Source organism: Rhinoderma darwinii, chromosome 13 (genome assembly GCF_050947455.1).
Source record: "Rhinoderma darwinii isolate aRhiDar2 chromosome 13, aRhiDar2.hap1, whole genome shotgun sequence".
NCBI lineage: Eukaryota > Metazoa > Chordata > Amphibia > Anura > Rhinodermatidae > Rhinoderma > Rhinoderma darwinii.
In genome coordinates this window covers 44,360,658-44,380,125 of record NC_134699.1, presented here as the reverse complement: position 1 = coordinate 44,380,125, position 19,468 = coordinate 44,360,658, and the positions used below count along the sequence as shown (strand labels likewise).

Genomic DNA, 19,468 nt, shown 5'->3' with positions numbered 1-19,468 from the left:
CTCGTCATTTGCAACATATGTGGCTATTTAAACTTGATCTTTACGCAGGCCCAGTATGCCCCGGAAGAAGCCGAAAGGGCAAAACCCTGGGTCGGGCTGTAAACTTGCCGTGTCACATGCTTGATGTTTTACTTTTGATATGCTTTTATCTGCCTTATACATTGTAAATATAAAATACATTGTGTGCTGTGGAGCAAACTTGCGGTATTGCACTATCTTTCATCCTTATTTTGAAGGGTAATCTGTCTGGAAATACCTGAGAGCCAGCGTCTGGATATCGATGCGATGGGGAACTACAAGGCCCATTAGAACAAAGCGTAACATTGGGACTAATTGTCTATCACTCACTGGGGGAAGTGGCATCCTCTGAAGAAACTGGGACTGTAGCTAAGTACTGTTTAAGTGGTAATTTTGTGTATTTACAATCTTGGTAACAAGGAGTTTTTTTAAAATGAGATTATTTTATCTCTTGAAATGCCTCGGTTCATCTCTACACTTACAGGAAAGGGCAGACATACCATTTATCCAGCCCATGCATCTGGTAATGTAGCCCTTCAAGAGAGGTGGGCCAGTCCTGTTTGGTCACCACCCTTTTTTTTTAGGTGTCATAACCCTATAGTGAACTCCTCCCTAGAGGAATTGCATTGTTAGCCAACAAGGAGGTAGAGGGGAAAACAAACAACAGTCACTTCTGTCCTGCGTGGCATAAACCTAGAACTATAATTGGGGCCCAGTAAGACACTTGGTTGAACTTGATAGACATATGTCTTTTTTTAACCGTACCTGCTATGTAACTATAGTGCCCCCACTACTTATACGCCAACTATTCCACATAAAACAATTGGCTCACATAAAACGATAAAGGCTGGTTAACACAGACACATTTCTGCCGATAACAAGTCGATCGGCGCTCGTTAACAGGGCCAATGGTTTCTGTATGGGAATGAAGAATTGCTAATACGATCGTTCAGTCCCCATCAGTATACACGGGGAGATGTGCTACCAACAACAATGATTTTGTAACCTGCATGAACGATGTAATCAACTGACAAATGAGCGCTTGCTTGTTTTTCGGCTGCTCGCTGCCCTGTTTACACAGACCAATAATCAGGAAAGAGCATTTGTTAGAACGCTCGTTCAAGCGATTATTGGCCTATATAAATAGACCTTAAGCATGTCTCGCTCACAAAGTGACTTCTGATTGAATCAAATCCCTGAAAATGGGAAAAAATTTACAACATATCCCTTAAAAAGGCATTTTCAGTGATATGTGACCTGTGATTGACAGTATCTGAGGGAATGTGTCATTAGTTTGAGTCACATACAATCATGCCTATATTTTTTGCCAGGACTAAAGTTTGAGTTTGTGAACTATCCTACACATTTCACTTGAACATTTTTTTTTTACTCATCTCTTTTATATTTGATGGGAAACTAACCAGTTTATACCTTTGAAATCCCAATCTGATACAATGCTGAAGAATCACCAAATATCTTGTTTAGTACAGCCGCACAATACTCTCTGTCTTCTGGGAATGTGTTTCCCCTTCCTGCAAGGTGACCATATCTGAAAAAAGCAAGCAAAAATGTGTTGTAAACCTGTGATGGAGAATATGTATGAGCTCAAAGGAAAAATAATCTAAATGTGAACTATTGTTCTCACCTGTCTACAAACTGTCTAAGTGGAATGCGAATAGGATAACCATCTTTCATCAGCTGCACAGCTTCCAAGATACCGGAATTCCTTAGTTGGGAGCTTACAAACTCCACATCAAATATACCTGGGAGCTGTAATATAGAAATATGATAAGAGTCTTTTGGAGACCCACTGTATAATGTACACTTATATTAAGGATTCCTACTACAGCATTTTAAGCAGTGAATAACCACAAAGCCACAATAGCCACAAAGGTCATATATTATGAAACTGACTAGTTATGGAAAACACAGTAACAAATAACGTTTGACAGTAAATATTCTACTTTTAGGCTCTGTTCACAGTTTCATATGCGTTTTTTTTGTCAGGGTTTCCAGAAAGCTTTCTAGTATTTTTAACAGCAAGCATAGTACAGAATGAATGGAATAGCCTACCGCAGGAGCTGGTCACAGCAGGGACAGTAGAAAAAAAATCGGCTCCTATGTCACTATGTAGAAATTTTTCCCTTCCCTTTTCCCATCCCTTGTTTGAACTTGATGGACATGTGTCTTTTTTCAACCGTACTAACTTTATGTATCATAATTCTCAGCATCAAATATATTGGGACCCTGACTGAACATCAACGGACCTTACTAAAATTAATGGGATCCTTCAGTGTCCGATTGGATCCAATGGAAAACAGATTTGTCACAACAGTCATGGCTCCTTAACCATGGGTGGGATTCAAATTTTTAACAACAGGTACTCTGTTTTGCCGACAAAGACATACGCGTCCAAGAATGGGGGGTTGTAGTGTTTTGCGGTGTCTCGCGCCATGGAAAATGATTCCAATAATCAAATAAAACAATTACAATAATCTAAATACACCCTATATTCAAGGGTTTATTTTCAAATGATCGGGACAGGGCGTCAGCCTTCACATTCTTGTCAGCAGTACAGAAGTGAAGCAAGAATTGAAATAAGGCTAAGAACAGCGACCATCTGACTTGGCGAGAATTTAGTCGTTGTGCTGTCTATAGGTACGTGAGGATCTTTTGATCCGTATAAAAGATAATAGGGTGAACAGCGCTCTCCAGCAAGTGTCTCCACTCTCCTAAGGCCAACTTGACGGCCAGCAGATCCCGGAAGATTTAATTTACGAATTCCTGGAACACAGCTGGAGAGTTACACAGTCCAAAGGGCATCACGAGATATACGTAGTGCCCGTCTCGGGTGTTAAATGTGGCTTTCCACTCGTCACCTTTGCGGATGCGGATCAAGTTATAAGCCCCTTGTAGATCCAGCTTTGTGAACACCTTGGCCCCACTAAACCTTTTCGAAGAGCTCCGAGGTGAGCGGCAAGGGGTACTTGATTTTGACCGTGATTTTGTTCATGTATCGACTTGGTAGTCGATACATGGACAAAGAGATCCATCCTTTTTCTTCACGCAGAAGAATCCGGCTCCTACCGTGGAGGAAGACTTATGGATGAACCCTCCCTCAAGTTTCTCCTTCAAATACGCGGACATGGCTAGGGTCTCCGGCAGGGAAAGAGGATAGACGTCAGGAAGTAATTCAACAGGGCAATCGTAGATGCGATAGGGAGGAAGTCTCTCTGTCTCCTTCTTGCTGAAAATCCCAAGAGAAAGGGATGGCACTCTGGTTTCAGGCATGGTGCTTGAGGAAGGGAAATACTCCAACAATATTGTTTGAACAAAATCCTGGCACTCACTGGATTAAATAGTTGTTTCTTTTAATTTTTCAAACAAAACGCATTTTGGCTCTCTTGCATTTCCCAATTGTACATACATATAATGGAATGGACATTTTATAGCATGTCATATCCGATCACATGATCAAATTAACATATTCACAAACTGCTATCACATTTTCAATTAATTCAAATAATTAACACATGGTAAACTCATAGTAAATCTATACATAGTAAATCTCAATGGATAGACCCATTCAGAAAATAGCAAAATGAACACAGGATTGACAGCAAAGGATTCATTCATGAAAATCCATTCATTCCATTAAAAGTGGTTCATTCATAAAAACCATTGACAAACAAAAACTCATTGAAAAAAGAATAGATCACAATGTGAAGTATCGGCATACATAATATGTAAATAATTAGCTTACTTTATATTTATTATCAACTTTCTATACCTAAAATATTTTCCAATAGTATATTACAACAATAATAACAAATTTTAATTTTTATGAATATGGTATATTTATTCTCACGATCGTCATTTTCCGCTGAATTTCACCCCTAATTGTATCAAAGAACATAGTTATTTACTGGACTTCATGGTCTAAAAGAGAAAGAAAAAGTATATTTGTTAACCAATTATATACTGAATATTTATCTCCCTTCTGATTATATTACAATATTTTCATGCCCATGGTATACCTTATATATAGAGCAGGGGTTTCAAGCACGCGGCCCGCGGGCCGCATGCGGCCCCTGGGGCTGTCATCTGCGGCCCGCGGGACACAGAGCCGCTAGTATCGGCTCTGCTCCGAGACTCTGGAATTCCCTGACATCGCTGTTCACATATGAACAGCGATGTCTGGGGCTTCCCCAGAGCCGGAGTCCCGAGCAGAGCGCTGGTGTCGGCTCTGCTCCGGGACTCTGTTGAATTCCCTGACATCGCTGTCCACATATGAACAGCGATGTCTGGGGCTTCCCCAGAGCCGGAGTCCCGAGCAGAGCGCTGGTGTCAGCTCTGCTGCGGGACTCTGTGGAATTCCCTGACATCGCTGTCCACATATGAACAGCGATGTCTGGGGCTTCCCCAGAGCCGGAGCCCCGAGCAGAGCGCTGGTGTCGGCTCTGCTCCGGGACTCTGTGGAATTCCCTGACATCGCTGCCCATATATGGACAGTGTGTCAGGGTCTTCCCCAGAGCGGAGTCCCAAGCAGAGCGCTAGTATCGGCTCTGCTCCGGGACTCTGTCCATATATGGGCAGCGATGTCAGGGAATTCCACAGAGTCTCGGAGCAGAGCCGATACTAGCGCTCTGCCTGGGACTCCGCTCTGGGGAAGACCCTGACACTCTGTCCATATATGGGCAGCGATGTCAGGGAATTCCACAGAGTGTCAGGGTCTTCCCCAGAGCGGAGTCCCAGGCAGAGCGCTAGTATCGGCTCTGCTCCGAGACTCTGTGGAATTCCCTGACATCGCTGCCCATATATGGACAGTGTGTCAGGGTCTTCCCCAGAGCGGAGTCCCGGGCAGAGCGCTATTATCGGCTCTGCTCCGGGACTCTGGGGAAGCCTCTGACATCGCTGTCCATACATCGACAATGATGTCAGGGGCTTCCCCAGAGCAGGAGTCCCAGTGATGTCAGGAGCACAGCTGGAGTCCCAGGAAGAGCCTACTAGCGCTCTGCCTGGGACTCCAGCTCTGGGCAAGCCCCTGACATCACTGGGGCAGCCTCTACAGACGGCACTGGGGCAGCCTCTACAGAGGGCACTGTGGCAGCCTCTACAGAGGGCATTGTGGCAGCCTCTACAGAGAGCACTGTGGCGTTATCTACAAGTGGGTGTGTGACAGTATCTGAAGAGGACACTGGCATTATCTAGGGGTGTGTTGCATTATCTACAGAGGGCACTGTGGCCTTATCTACAGTGGGCACTGTGGCCTTATCTACGGTGGGCACTGTGGCCTTATCTACGGTGGGCACTGTGGCCTTATCTACGGTGGGCACTGTGGCCTTATCTACAGAGGGCACTGTGGCCTTATCTACAGAGGGCACTGTGGCCTTATCTACAGAGGGCACTGTGGCCTTATCTACAGAGGGCACTGTGGCCTTATCTACAGAGGGCACTGTGGCCTTATCTACAGAGGGCACTGTGGCCTTATCTACAGAGGGCACTGTGGCCTTATCTACAGAGGGCACTGTGGACTTATCTAGGGGTGTGTTGCATTATCCACAGAGGGTACTGCGGCAGCATCCACAGAGGGCACTGCGGCAGCATCCACAGAGGGCACTGCGGCACTATCTAAAAAGGGGCTGCCCAATCTTGACATGTGTGCTAACTGAGCCGCCGGACTGCATTTAGCGACACTTAAACTGGAAAGCTGGATTGTTGAAATAAGCACGTGGAGAAATATCTCAAATTTTAAACCTAGCGGTATTATTATAGTAATGTAGTATTATTATAGTAATATAGTGTTATAGTAGTTCAAATAACGAATTGATTAACAATAATTTAGTATTGTATCAAATTTGAAAGTAATGCGGCCCGTCAACTTCCCATTTTTTCTATATGCGGCCCACTTACCCGGCCGAGTTTGAGACCCCTGATATAGAGTATACCAAACACCTCGGTTTTTATTTGATATTGGCTTAAGAGACTCCCCCATATGTAACAGATGTAAAGCCCATAGTGCAGATCTTATACATATGATGTGGTCATGTCCAAACCATGCAAACTTTTGAACTGAGGTGGTTAACATTATAAATATGGTATATTCTGTTAATATCACACTGTTTGTATTTTTTGTCTGTATACTTGGATATGTAGATGATTTACCGGGATCAGAGGCATTTAAAACAGCTGTGGCTCGTATATTATAGATGGCAAGGAAACAGATTGTTCAGAGATGGTTGCAGGAATTACACCCTAAATGTAAAGAGTTTATTGATAAACTGAACTTGCTTATTTCCATGGAAAAACCTATATACCTGAAAAGGGGATCATTGAAAAAATATGAAGAGATGTGGGCTCTTTGGCTTGATGCTCGGGCCTAGCTTCCACTGTTTTGACCAGAGATAGGTTCTTACTTACGGCTCCTGCAAAGATGTATAGTGCTACATAGCTGGTTTGATTGCGTGAAACTACAGATACCACTGTCATTCAACGTCACTGCTGATACGTGTGCCGACTGATGCTAGCTTCTTAAAGTAATGCAGGTTCTAGAGATTGGGGTGTATCTATCCCAACTTGTACCAGGTTGGGGAAGGGTTCAGGGGGGTCGTTTTTTGTACTTTTTGTACCTATGTGTACTTGTATTGAAAAATGTCTTTCTAATAAAAAGTTACTTGATTAAAAAAGAACAGTAGCACTCCAGAGGATCACGAACAATGTCACGGTGTCGGACGTTGTTCGGTGCAACTCCTCCCGCACCCTTGGCAGCCCATATGACTTCATCTGCAGTGAGTCTTCATGCCTTCCGGCGTGTGTGCCTGCCGATACTCAAACTGATATTCTTTCTGTGTTGCGGTCTTTTTGTGAGCACACCTCTCAGAGGACACTCGCGATAAAATATTCCGTAAGGATTATGTTGACATATGGTCTCTCATATCCGTCAATTCGGCGACGGTAGATAAGGAGTGTCGATTTGAGAGGGGTTAAGACATTTAATAACTGGATACAAGCTTTTGCGGTATTGGGTAACGTTCTGGGCCAGAAGTTTCCCGAGCATTCTGGTCAACTTTATGTTTACCTGGAAACCTATTTTAGTGCATATTGAGTGCATGGGGGGTCCGCCTACTGGCAGTACGATGAGGAATTCCAGAGGCATATGGCGGAAAGGGCTGATGTCCGCTGGGATACGAAGGCATCTGACGTTTGGTTACACCTAATGATGTCGCAGCGGCCCTTTCCGTCACCCGCCTCTCAGGGTTTCGCCAATGCATCCAGCGTGGGCAGAGGCGGTGGGCAACTACTTTGGGCTCATGTTGGCTATTTAACGAGGGCCACTGTAGATTTTAGGGGTAATGTAAATTCAGACATGAGTGTTCAGCCTGTGGAGACGTAATAACCTCCGCTACCCTCAGCGTCCAGGTACCGCCACTCGTGGGGAACTCGCGGATCCCCCAGAGGACTCCAAATCGCACGCTAGAACTGCTCCCATGGTTAGACTGGTACACTAGGAGGCAGGATGCCGCCCTAGTTAGGAAGAGTTTTTTGTTTGGTTTCTTTATTCTGTTTGTTTTTGAGCCGCTCCCTCGTTTTGCGCGTAACTTAAAGTTGGCGTTGGAGTATCCTTCAGTTGTATGTGATAAAGTACAGAAGGAAGTGGATATGAGCCATGTGGCTGGTCCTTTTAGAGATTTACCATTCCTCAATCTTAGGGTTTCTCCGTTAGGTGTAGTTTCTAAAAAGGAACCTGGTAAATTTAGTTCAATTCACCACCTGTCCTATCCCAAAGGTGGTCCGGTGAATGATGGCATTACTATGGACTTGGTGGCAGTTTCTTATGTTTCTTTCGATAGGGCGGTTGATTTGGTTTGTCAGGCCTGTCATGGAGCCCTTATGACGAAATCTGACATTGAATCCGCCTTTCGTTTGTTGCCGATGCGTGAAGACTGTTTTCATTTGTTAGGTTGTCAGTTAGACAATATTTTCTACTATGATATGTGTTTGCCAATGGAGTGTTAGATTTCTTGTTTCTATTTTGAAGTACACTACCGTTCAAAAGTGGTCACCCAGACAATTTTGTGCTTTCCATGAAAACTCACACTTATATTTATCAAATGACTTGCAAAATGACTAGAAAATATAGTCAAGACATTGACGAGGTTAGAAATAATGATTTTTATTTGAAATAATAATTTTCTCCTTCAAACTTTGCTTTCGTCAAAGAATGCTCCATTTGCAGCAATTACAGCATTGCAGACCTTTGGCATTCTAGCTGTTAATTTGCTGAGATAATCGGGAGAAATTACACCCCATGCTTCCAGAAGCCCCTCCCACAAGTTGGATTGGATTTATGGGCACTTCTTGCGTACCATACGGTCAAGCTGCTCCCACAACAGCTCTATGGGGTTGAGATCTGGTGACTGCGCTGGCCACTCCATTACAGATAGAATACCAGCTGCCTGCTTCTTCCCTAAATAGTTCTTGCATAATTTGGAGGTGTGCTTTGGGTCATTGTCCTGTTGTAGGATGAAATTTGCTCCAATCAAGCGCTGTCCACAGGGTATGGCATGGCGTTGCAAAATGGAGTGATAGCCTTCCTTATTCAAAATCCCTTTTACCTTGTACAAATCTCCCACTTTACCAGCACCAAAGCAACCCGAAACCATCACATTACCTCCACCATGCTTGACAGATGGTGTCAGGCACTCTTCCAGCAATCTTTTCAGTTGTTCTGCGTCTCACAAATGTTCTTCTGTGTGATCAAAACACCTCAAACTTCGATTCGTCTGTCCATAACACTTTTTTCCAATCTTCCTCTGTCCAATGTTTGTGTGCTTTTGCCCATATTAATCTTTTCCCTTTATTAGCTAGTCTCAGATATGGCTTTTTCTTTGCCACTCTGCCCTGAAGGCCAGCATCCCGGTGTCGCCTCTTCACTGTAGACGTTGACACTGGCGTTTTGCGGGTACCATTTAATGAAGCTGCCAGTTGAGGACCTGTGAGGCGTCTATTTCTCAAACTAGAGACTCTAATGTACTTGTCTTGTTGCTCAGTTGTGCAGCGGGGCCTCCCACTTCTTTTTCTATTCTGGTTAGAGCCTGTTTGTGCTGTCTTCTGAAGGGAGTAGTACACACCGTTGTAGGAAATCTTCAGTTTCTTGGCAATTTCTCGCATGGAATAGCCTTAATTTCTAAGAACAAGAATAGACTGTCGAGTTTCACATGAAAGCTCTCTTTTTCTAGCCATTTTGAGAGTTTAATCAAACCCACAATTGTAATGCTCCAGATTCTCAACTAGCTCAAAGGAAGGTCAGTTTTATAGCTCCTCTAAACAGCAAAACTGTTTACAGCGGTGCTAACATAATTGCACAAGGGTTTTCAAGTGTTTTCTAATCATCCATTAGCCTTCTAACACAGTTAGCAAACAAAATTTACCATTAGAACACTGGAGTGATGGTTGCTGGAAATGGGCCTCTATAGGCCTATGTAGATATTGCATTAAAAACCAGACGTTTGCAGCTAGAATAGTCATTTAGCACATTAACAATGTATAGAGTGTATTTCTGATTAATTTAATATTATCTTCATTGAAAAAAACTGTGCTTTTCTTGCAAAAATAATGACATTTCTAAGTGACCCTAAACTTTTGAACGGTAGTGTATATATATATATATATATATATATATATATATATATGAGATAGCATATCTACAGCACTACGACCCTACAGCTATGGATAGGATTAGATACAGTGGCTCAGCAGACAGTATCGCACATGATTACATATTAGATATAGGGCCCAGCTTGCTGACATTGCGGCTCCAGCACTGGACCCAGGAAAGGTAAGTATAAGAATTGTTTTGCTTTTTTATGTGTTACAAATTTTTTTTGTGTTTGTGTCTTTTTACAGGTTCGGTCGTTAGACTACGTCGGATTCAAGGATTACTTTGATTACAGCTTTTTTATTCTCAATAAAATGGTTAATGAGGGATGTGTGTTTTTTTTTATTTCAATAAAAAAATAATTCTATGTCCTTGTATTTTTTTAAACTTTATTACTACTGCCTTATTAATAGCTCCTGGCTGATTGACAGTGTCCATTACTAAGGCGGGGCTTAGTGTTCGCTGGTACAGAATCTAACAAAAGCATTAACCCCCATTATTACCCTAGTACCCATCGCCACCAGGGATACCGGGAAGAGCTGGGTACAATCAGCCAGAAGCCATTACTAAAGCTGTAGTAATGAAGTTTAAAATAAAATACAAAGACATAGAAATAAAAAATCTCCCAATCAACCCTCATTAACCATTTTATTGAAAATAAAAAAAGCCGTCATCGAAGTAGTCCTCGAATTCGAAGTAGACCAACAACCAAACCTGTAAAAAACCACAAACACAAAAAAACATTAGTAACAAATGTGGTATGCTTAGATACAGGGCCCATGTGTGATACGGTCTGTTGGACCATGTATCTAAGCCTACCACAAGGCAGGCTTAGATACAGGACCCAAGCAGACATTAAACTTATACTGTATTAGATTACTGTCTGCTGGGGTCCTGTATCTAAGCCTGCCTTGTGGTAAGCTTAGATACATGGTCCAACAGACCGTATCACACATGAGCCCTGTATCTAAGCCCATGGGTGATGCTGTCTGTTGGACCCGCTATCTAACAAGGCAGGCTTGATACAGGACACCAGCAGGCAGTAATGATGTTTCACTTACCCAGCTCTTCAGTGCAGCGGATGTCCCGACACCATCCAGCATCGTGACGTCATGTGCGGCGCACAGCGTCATGACGTGAGAAGAAATCAGGACTTCCGCTGCGTTCGGGAAGGAGGGTAAGTATGTGTCATCACTATAGGAACAGGGGACCTTGTATTTTATGATATAGGCCCCAGTTACTATAGTAAATTTCTATAGACACGGGCCGGTCACAACTGCGACCGCTGCGACCTCTGTAGCAACAGTCGCCCAGGGATTTGGGGCACCGGGCAAAAGATCCGCGGATTGGGCCCTGGTGGTCCGGTGCTAGCGACGCCCCTGATTGGATGAATTATACCATGTGAGATTGCACACTTGTGTAATTAAGAGAAAATGTTTTTAGACACATTGTTAGGCTTGAGAAAGACCCTTCACGCACTATGGGTCGAAATGTTGCTTGTTTTATGCCGATGCATTGACAATAAAATTCTACCATTTTGACTCTACTCCTGGAGATGTGTGCTGCTGTTTACACCACTACCTTTTGATGATTGCAACATATCGAATCTGGTTCATCAGATTTTTGACAGCGTGCCATCGCCTGTGGTGCTCAGGACCTGTGCTGCTTCATCCCATTCTGAATATCCTGTGGATATGTCAGAAATGTCTCTGATGGGAAACCCACTTTAATAAATAACTGTGGCCGACAATCAGTCAATCCACATTTGGAAAAATATATTTTGTCTCCAGTGTTTTATTTACTTTATTACCTAGCCTAGTTCAGATAAGTAAATTTTAATTTATTCAGTCTAGAAGTCTTTTTTTTTGTAATCTTTTTCATTGAGATATAGACGAGAACAGAATGAAGGGAAATGAGGATATCATGGTAAGCATGTTTCAACTTTGCTGTCGTTTAAAAAGACGATTTTAGTATGAATTGAAACTTCACAGTGGTGTTCCATACCTTTACGTATAAGCCTGTTGTTACATATTGCAGAGTTATTCTAAAAACGTTGTGCCACAAAGAGTACAGTGATATTGTTTCACAAATATTATATCCACAAATTTACTGCCTAGGTTTTAGTTCCTAGTATGAGTCCAAAGATTTATCTATTATAATTTATTATACTTTACAGTTGTAAAGTAGGGGTAAAGTTCTTCTACTTATTACCTCGTCACTTCTTCAAATCAATTTATACACAATAAATTCTGATCCTACTTTGTGATTTCTTCAGTACAAATTAAATAAAAAGGTGTTTCCATAGTTTGTAATTTGTGCTGGCATCAAATATTTTCTGTGGTTTGCTGGTGAAACTTTCGATAAAGGTGCCTGTGGTGTTATAGGTAATATCATCAAAAGTGGTCAATTCATAACCCCTTCTGGCATAGAAAAAACATCTGTTTTACCTAAGAAATTAATCTTTGGCCATCAAAGGACGTCCACTGTCAGGCAAATGTGTAATTGGCCCTTTCCTCACCAAGGTGCTAGAAGTGTTGATTAAGAATTTGTCACTAGGGCCTGTATCTAGCATCAGATAACACTCTCACCCATGGTTGGAAGTAATTACCCACACATCCTGACAAAGCCTCAAAAGCTATGCAAATGGTTACCTGTTGTGTGTCTGCCATGTGGACCATGTGAGACGTCTCAATGGCATAAGCTTAAAGAAAATATGATGCATCAAGGCAAACCCCATCATAATTGATATTTGGAGTGACCCACATAGCGAGATATGATCAGGGGAAATAGCCCTCATGTCAAATTCACATCACTACACCCAGAGGAACTACCTTGAATTGGCTATTTTCTGAAAACATGGGCCTATTACATTGGTGTTTGATATGCCCTGGTTGGTAAATGTATTCACAGGTGAATGCAGGTAATATTATATTTCTTGGGGATTCTTGCAAGAACACATGATCATTTTTGTGTTTCATAATAGAAATACAACTGTGTAATGGCAGGAGTACGCTTCATCATCATATGAACAGCTTCCTCTCAGTGACATCACCAGCCTCTCAGTGACATCACCAGCCAGTGGACTGGAGGGAAAAATTGGGTTTAAAATGCCAGGAAAATAGAGGGCCAGTGTCTGTTGTATGGGATCCATTTCTCAGTTGGAATGACTGCCCATATTTTCAGCTGCCCCCACAGCCAGGATATCGCCGCTGTACATCAGTAAGGTTTTGTTCTGTTTCTTTTATCCCTTTTATTTTTATAAACTGAATGCATTGTAACTTTATGTATATTTTTTTTCATCTTTTAATCTGACAACTATTTTTTGTATTGCACAGCATTATTGTGTATTAAATTTGAAATATTAAAAAGTCTCTTCCTTGTAGTCTTACAGAACTTAATCTTCCGAAGGTAAAGAACGTTACCTGTATTTTATGTTCCATTAAGATAACCTGTGTTATTGTAACTGGTGTTAAGGGAATATAGAGACGTAGGCCCCTATTGCTTAGATAAGTATAGGTGGTGGTAGCATACTGTGGTATAAATTATTGGGGTGTTGGAAACCTACCTGAGAAATTTAGCATAATCCGGTCATCTAGAGAAGGTGGGCATTGATTTATGTGGTAAATTACTAAACTCAGTAGTGTAATTCACCCCTGTGACGTGACCTGAGATCGGCAATCGTCAGAGTGCCATTTTCTTTTCCCATAACACCAGTGTTACTTTAGCAACATTTCAGTGTATTCAACGCAAGATGATGAAGATTAATGACAAGATAAATAATTACCTTTTTTGGGTTGGGGGAGATGCAGCGAACAAATAATACGTGACTCCTGAAGTAGAAGAGAACAATAATGGAGTTGTAGTTGTTAACATGGACATACAGCTTGTAAAGTGGTCTGAAATGCTGAAAACATCTGCAACAGTTTCAGTACGTATGTTGTGTGAGAAGAGAAATACAAAATAATTAGTTGTAAGTTGGGGAACTAAGGATGAAATATTTTCAAAGGCTTCATTAAAGGGGTATTCCAGGGGAAAATTTTTTATTACCTATTCACTGGATAGGTGATAAATGTTAGATCGTTAGTGGTCCATCCCTGGAATACCACCGAGCTTCTTGACCACCGCTCCATATAGACTATTTTCTATTAAATACCACTTTTAAGAATCAACCTATACTAAACATCATGAGACATAAGAATGTGTATATTTCAAACTGATACATGGCTACTGGCGTAAACAGAATAAAGAGGGCTCCCCAAACAATAATCAAAATGGGGTACCCTTCCAGGAAATCCCATAATTTCTAGAGGGACAGGGTAACATGCTTCTTGGCATCTTAACTTTTTTCCTCATTGCTAAAGTTGTGGTGCCTGTGATGAGGGGAGTCTTGAACTCTTCATTGGGCTGCCTTTGTGGTATGTCCTTAAATATTTACCTATATACTGTATGACTTTGGCAGGTTATTGTGGTTTTTTTTTCTTCTTTCTTTTGAGATCTTCATTAGAGTTATCTGATCTACCACATTTAAAGTTTTTCCCCAGTGTCACTAATATGGCACTAATATCACTTCTTTAACTTTTTTATTTTAAATGATGTACTTCTTCAAATATACATTATCACAGCAGGAACACAAGGCTGTCACTTACACATAGTAGCAACAGATACAATATCCACAGCATCATTGTATTATACCTTTTCAGACGACAAGTCAATTCCTGAAGAGTCAGCTGCAATCTCCCAATTAAAGTAAACCCTAGGCACTTGTTTTGGGACTTTCCCATTTGTGGCTGGGGAATATTGTCCTCCCTCTTGACAAGTTCAGAGAGTAGCTAGGTAAAAAGCAAAGAACATATAATATATAGTTACTTCCCAGATTACAATGAAAGGTGGTGCTGTAATACAAAAGAACGAAGGAGAACAAAACATTTTTGGTTTACAAGAAGTGAAGAAAGAAAGGGCTCAAGAAATTAGATACTGCTAATAAAAAGGGAAGTAGAAAAAAAGAGAGAAACAAAGAAGGCATGAAGATACAACGAAGTGGCAACTGCTTGGTGAGATGAAAGATCCTTGTTACTTTCAAACGACTTTGGGCCAAGACTTCTCTGGCAACAGTTGAAAGTCTGTCTCTGTTCTTGCTTAAGAAGTTATGGACCTAGAGAATGTAAGAATCTAGGGTCACTCAGATCCATCTGATATATAGTACATTATTTCGATACATCACAAAAGTCATTGAACAGAACATATCACCTGGTATGTTACAGGTCCACAATAATGCTGTAGTGTGAACACAGGTAGAGGTAGTCTGGGCTTGATGTAGAAGTTGCTGTCACCATGGTGATAGTGACACTTCTGTAAGAAAGTATGGTCTGTTGCCTATGTAGATAGAGAAGAGTTCATACTTAATTACCATTATATATACACACAATCGTCAAATTTTAAGGGAACCAGACGACCTACAAGAAAGTTTTTCAGCAGAGACCATAGTACACAGAGAAAATCTACACAAGGGGCAGGGATAATAGACGTTGCTTCGGTTGGATTCGAACTCAGGATCTCACTGCTGCATAGAAACCATGCAAACTATAGTTATGGATCACGCACAAGATCAGATTAGGCTCCTTGCAATCTATGAGCTTTCATATGGGACTCAGACTTCTAGGAGGCTATACAGTATCCCAGAAATAAACCCCTGTATGAATTCGGAGGCACACAATTATATTCCATATGAATTTCACAGAAAAAAAATAGTGGCATGCTCAATTGGATGCTGTGTTACCTGGGTGCTAGGTATTTTCCACTAGAAGTATTGTCTTAGGCCTTATTCACACAAATGAATTTCTCGTCCATGTGCTGTCCGTTTTAACAAAGGACAGCACACTGACCCATACAAGTCAAAGGGGCTATTCACACATCGCTTTTTTTCAACGAAGCATGTGTCCGTTGTGAGAAATTCATAGACTGGGCAAAGTGGTTCCAATATTGAGGTTACACAGGTTAACCTTCATGTTGACAGTAGTGGCTCCTTTGAATTTATGATGATGTTGATATTTGGAATAGCACCATTTATTGTTGTTCTTCATAGCAGGGTATGTTACCTGTTTCTTATTGCCTAGTATCTTCTTTCCTTTTCCCTTCCTCCTTTAAAATGTTTATGGAGTTTTGGTACTACCTTCAATGTACGTATAACATTTTTATGTAATACTATTGGACTCATATTGATCTTTCTTACTACAGCACACAAGAAAATGGCAACAGCACACTGCGAACACTAATGCCACATAAGCCACTAAATATAAATAAATATCCCTTACTGCTAAATCTACTTACAATAGGGGTTTTTTTTTGCACACATTTTGATCAAATTGTGTGAGCCCACCTGCCACGAAAAGGCAAAATCTATGAGGTGGGAACTTACGCTGCACATACGTACATGCATATTTATTTATATTGAGTGGCTTAGGTGGCATTAGTGTTCGCAGAGTGCGGTCACAATTTTCTTGTGTGCTGTATAAATTTGCAGTCACAGACTTTCAATGTGCTGTTCAAATTTTTGTGTTGTTTATGTGATCTTTCTTATTTAGCGGCTCACTGGGCAATTGCAGAGTTTGCCCCCCCCCCCCCTCCACTAACACCACTTTTATAGAACTACTACATGTCAACGGAAAAATCATCCACCAGAGGAAAAAAACATTTCTGATGGTGGAGTAAAAGAAAGTGTCACCTGGGAATTAGATTTTATTCTACTCCACCATAAGGAAACATTTTCTCCTCTGGCGGATGATTTTTTTAGACAGGTAGCAGTGTTACATGAAGTTTCTATTGCAGTGCAGGGGAGGAGAAAAAAAAAAGACAGAAGACTGCTGTAGGTGAATATGTTTATTTTTTTCATACTGCAACTTTTGTGTTTTTTTGGTAGGTTCCACTGGACCATTTGGACAATATCATGAAATCATGAATTCGTTGGACTGCTTCGATGATCAACGCTTTTATTTATTTTTTTAAATTAAATGTTGAAAGAGGATTGTGTGGGGGAGTTTTAATAAGGCCGGGACTTCGTGTTAGCCAGTATAAAGGCTAGCCTTTACCCCCCATTATTAAGCCGGTAACCACCGCCACCAGCTTTTTTTGTTGTTTTTTTTCTATCATGATTTTTACTGGTGCTGTACAGCAATTGTTGATAATGTCAGGTGGGATGGGATCACAGATGTGAACACACCCTTGGATGTGGGAACTTACAATTGCATGTAATTCGGTTGTATATCATTACTCTAACATTTTTATTATGTGCATACTGTAGCAAGTTGACATTCTGTGCATTTCTGCTTTTATGTGTATGTGCATTCCATAGTGGAAGCTATCTCTCCTGGGTATAGGTCATCATCACCAAACATAATCATCCTAGAAACGTAAAAGCTAATTATAAGAGTATATCCACACACGGTAGACTTATTGCAGAAATTTTTGAGTGGAGTGAGTGTACAGCAAAGTGCGAGTTTGCAGAGAAGTGCATAGTTAAACAAGGGGACATAGTTTAACTAAAGGACATAGTAAAATAAGTTTTGATACATTTTCTTTGTGTAGTGTTGTATATTCTGTACTACAAATGTTTTTAATTAGTCTTGCTATACGGTTTATTCCTATTTAAAAAAAATGTCCTCCATGGACAATGCTACCAGGTGTGTGTCTTGTGCAATGTATGCATGCCTTGAACAGCCGTTTGAGGGTGACTATCTTACTGGGGCCAGCGAGATGGAGGTGGGTGGAGGGTGTCCTTATTATGGGGGATTTTAACTATCCTGATATTAATTGGGACATAGAGGCCGCTGGATGTGCTAAAAGCCATACGTTTTTATACACAATTCAAGACAATTATTTCACTCAGTTGGTTAATAAACCAACCACAGGGGATAATTAGCTGGATTTGGTTTATCTAATAGACCAGAGACAACTGTCCGGGAGCACTTGGGCATTAGTGACCACAATATGGTAAGTTTTAATATAATTTTCAATAAAACAATACGAAGGAGAGCAACAAAAACCTGGAATTTTAGGAAATCCAAATTCAATCGACTTAGTCTTGTTGACTGGGATCATGCAATGGTAAATAGGGATACTGCGGCTAAATAGGGACTATTAAATATATATTACATAGATATATGTAATATTATATTAATAGATATAATACATGAATCGTGTAGTAAGTTTATACCCACTGGTAACAAAATGTCTAGGAATAAAAGAAGACCAATATGGATGAATAGGGAATTACTGAATATAGTAAGACAAAAACAAAAAGCATTCAAAACATTGAAGGCTGAGAGCTCAGCAGAAGCATTTTAGCCTTACAAAGATCTCAATAGAAAATGTAAAAATGAAATCAAGTTAGCAAATTTATCTACAGAAAAACAAATCAATAACGACATTAAAATGAATCCCAAAATTGTTTATAAACATATTAATGCCAAAAAGAACAAATCTGATAATATTGGCCCTCTGAAATATGACCATGGGAATATAATTGTAGAGGACAAAGGGAGGGCTGAGATATTAAACATGTACTTTTACTCTGTGTTCACTGATGAGCTGCCAGTGCCAGATATTCAGGGGGACAGTGATAAAGGTTCCCCACCCAATATTACCTGCTTAACACAGGAGGAAGTACAGCTGCGTCTGAGCAAATTAAATATTGATAAATCCCCTGGCCCAGACGGCATTCATCCACGAGTATTAAGGGAATTTAGCTCAGTAATGGACAGACCATTGTATCTCATCTTCTTAGACTCTCTTGTAACAGGATCAGTGCCACAGGATTGGAGGACGGCTGATGTTGTACCAATATTTAAGAAGGGTAAAAAGGTGGAACCGAGTAACTACCGTCCAGTAAATTTGACATCTGTGGTATGTAAAGTATTTGAGGGTATTCTAAGAGATGAACTACAAAAGATTATTGCAGAGAAAAATCTAATAACTGATAACCAGCATAGATTCATAAAAAAACTGGTCATGCCTAACCAACATGCTCGGTTTCTATGAAGAGGTAAATGCAAATCTGGATGTTAGTCATGCGGCTGATGTGATTTATTTGGATTTTGCAAAAGCTTTTGATACTGTTCCACGCAACAGTCTCGTTATGAAGCTACAGACACAGGGACTGGGGGAACTTTTATGTAAGTGGGTAAAGAATTGGTTAAGGGAACAGAAAACAAAGAGTTGTTATAAATAGAACTTACTCAAAATGGGCTGAAGTCAGCAGTGGGGTACCACAAGGATCGGTGTTAGGCCCAATTATTCTTTTTTTTTCCAATTCAAAGTTTTGTTATTGGTTTCAATACAAACAGTTACAAAAACATACAGAAAAATTGTGTCCCCATAATAAAAGGAACATGACAAATAGGGCACAGCCCAAACAGTAGGGTAAACATCACAACCCATGAAGGGCACACACCACAACAGCCATCTGGGCATCATAACGGGAAGGAGTAATACTGAAAAGGAAGTGGTGAGCAAAACAAAACAGTGTGCGATAAGTTATCTTTCCCATACATCTTGAAACGCCATGGCCATAGCATGTGAGCGTCAGCAAAAAACCCCTCAAAATAGACACAAGAAAGAAAGGGGAAAACAAAATAGAAGACAGACAAGATAGGGAAGAGACCGGGGTAGTTCGCGGTGAACCTGGACTCCAGCTCCGGATAACCATGGATACATAAAAGCAAGAAAAGGCAGCCATGCACTTAATAAACACCTGAGTGAGCCAAGCAAGCCAGCAATCCCCTCCTGACTCAGGCCCAA

General features: G+C 41.0%; 1 long non-coding RNA gene across 1 annotated transcript; it reads right to left on the bottom strand.

Moving 5' to 3' along the window:
- Positions 1-1,469: 1,469 nt before the first annotated feature.
- Positions 1,470-13,508, bottom strand: LOC142666556 (uncharacterized). Its single transcript, XR_012851703.1, has 3 exons — positions 13,461-13,508; positions 1,664-1,788; positions 1,470-1,567 (listed from the first exon to the last, which is right to left on the bottom strand). It is a non-coding gene; the product is annotated as an uncharacterized LOC142666556 (long non-coding RNA).
- Positions 13,509-19,468: the final 5,960 nt, after the last annotated feature.